General features: G+C 32.4%; 3 non-coding genes across 3 annotated transcripts; all 3 read right to left on the reverse strand.

Annotated features, from left to right (window-relative positions):
- Positions 1 to 545: 545 nt before the first annotated feature.
- Trnat-agu (transfer RNA threonine (anticodon AGU)) lies at positions 546 to 619 on the reverse strand. The gene has a single exon. It is a non-coding gene; the product is annotated as a tRNA-Thr (tRNA).
- A 510-nt stretch (positions 620 to 1,129) lies between these two features.
- On the reverse strand, positions 1,130 to 1,203 carry Trnat-agu (transfer RNA threonine (anticodon AGU)). The gene has a single exon. It is a non-coding gene; the product is annotated as a tRNA-Thr (tRNA).
- A 509-nt stretch (positions 1,204 to 1,712) lies between these two features.
- Trnat-agu (transfer RNA threonine (anticodon AGU)) lies at positions 1,713 to 1,786 on the reverse strand. The gene has a single exon. It is a non-coding gene; the product is annotated as a tRNA-Thr (tRNA).
- Between the last annotated feature and the right edge of the window lie 489 nt (positions 1,787 to 2,275).

Consider the following 2,275-nt stretch of genomic DNA (forward strand, 5'->3'; position numbering starts at 1 on the left):
TAGACTGGCGCTCTAACCAACTGAGCTATGGAGCCGTCGACAATAATGAGTAGGAAATTACCGTATTTAGAGGTAGTCTTGTTCAGCAAAAAATAGGAAAAGTATAGTAATATGAAAATGGAATACAACAGAAACAACCTTTAATCATATACACCAACTTTCCAATATTACAAGTTCAGATTCACAAAATGAACACACAATACATTTATGTCTGCCTTTTGTGTATAGATCTACACTGTTGTATAGTATTGATGCATTGATTTTAATAGAAAAGGTGATATGTGCATATACATACATGTACTTGTTTTGAAGATATCTACTCATCAGAAAGATCACCGAATCATTTTAAAGAAAAAATAGTAGAATGTAGATGTTCTTTATACGTCATTGACGTCGCATTTAATAACTTGTTCCACAAGTTGATGATTTCTTATGCTTTATTTGGAATAAATGTAAAGTTTATTTTCTACAATCTGCTAATTGTAGCCAATTAAGCGTCAAAATAGGGGAAAAAAAGATGTGAACAATAATTTCAACTGAGAAAAAGGCTCCAGCGAGATTCGAACTCGCGACTTCCAGTTTACTAGACTGGCGCTCTAACCAACTGAGCTATGGAGCCGTCGACAATAATGAGTAGGAAATTACCGTATTTAGAGGTAGTCTTGTTCAGCAAAAAATAGGAAAAGTATAGTAATATGAAAATGGAATACAACAGAAACAACCTTTAATCATATACACCAACTTTCCAATATTACAAGTTCAGATTCACAAAATGAACACACAATACATTTATGTCTGCCTTTTGTGTATAGATCTACACTGTTGTATAGTATTGATGCATTGATTTTAATAGAAAAGGTGATATGTGCATATACATACATGTACTTGTTTTGAAGATATCTACTCATCAGAAAGATCACCGAATCATTTTAAAGAAAAAATAGTAGAATGTAGATGTTCTTTATACGTCATTGACGTCGCATTTAATAACTTGTTCCACAAGTTGATGATTTCTTATGCTTTATTTGGAATAAATGTAAAGTTTATTTTCTACAATCTGCTAATTGTAGCCAATTAAGCGTCAAAATAGGGGAAAAAAAGATGTGAACAATAATTTCAACTGAGAAAAAGGCTCCAGCGAGATTCGAACTCGCGACTTCCAGTTTACTAGACTGGCGCTCTAACCAACTGAGCTATGGAGCCGTCGACAATAATGAGTAGGAAATTACCGTATTTAGAGGTAGTCTTGTTCAGCAAAAAATAGGAAAAGTATAGTAATATGAAAATGGAATACAACAGAAACAACCTTTAATCATATACACCAACTTTCCAATATTACAAGTTCAGATTCACAAAAAGAACACACAATACATTTATGTCTGCCTTTGTGTATAGATCTACAGTGTTGTATAGTATTGATGCATTGATTTTAATAGAAAAGGTGATATGTGCATATACATACATGTACTTGTTTTGAAGATATCTACTCATCAGAAAGATCACCGAATCATTTTAAAGAAAAAATAGTAGAATGTAGATGTTCTTTATACGTCATTGACGTCGCATTTAATAACTTGTTCCACAAGTTGATGATTTCTTATGCTTTATTTGGAATAAATGTAAAGTTTATTTTCTACAATCTGCTAATTGCAGCCAATTAAGCGTCAAAATAGGGGAAAAAAAGATGTGAACAATGATTTCAAGTGAGAAAAAGGCTCCAGCGAGATTCGAACTCGCGACCTCCAGTTTACTAGACTGGCGCTCTAACCAACTGAGCTATGGAGCCGTCGACAATAATGAGTAGGAAATTACCGTATTTAGAGGTAGTCTTGTTCAGCAAAAAATAGGAAAAGTATAGTAACATGAAAATGGAATACAACAGAAACAACCTTTAATCATATACACCAACTTTCCAATATTACAAGTTCAGATTCACAAAATGAACACACAATACATTTATGTCTGCCTTTGTGTATAGATCTACACTGTTGTATAGTATTGATACATTGATTTTAATAGAAAAGGTGATATGTGCATATACATACATGTACTTGTTTTGAAGATATCTACTCATCAGAAAGATCACCGAATCATTTTAAAGAAAAATAGTAGAATGTAGATGTTCTTTATACGTCATTGACGTCGCATTTAATAACTTGTTCCACAAGTTGATGATTTCTTATGCTTTATTTGGAATAAATGTAAAGTTTATTTTCTACAATCTGCTAATTGTAGCCAATTTAGCGTCAAAATAGGGGAAAAAAAGATGTGAACA

This window comes from Perna viridis, chromosome 5 (assembly GCF_037379345.1).
Source record: "Perna viridis isolate PV_CMFRI_1.1 ecotype Kerala chromosome 5, ASM3737934v1, whole genome shotgun sequence".
NCBI classification, from domain to species: Eukaryota; Metazoa; Mollusca; class Bivalvia; order Mytilida; family Mytilidae; genus Perna; species Perna viridis.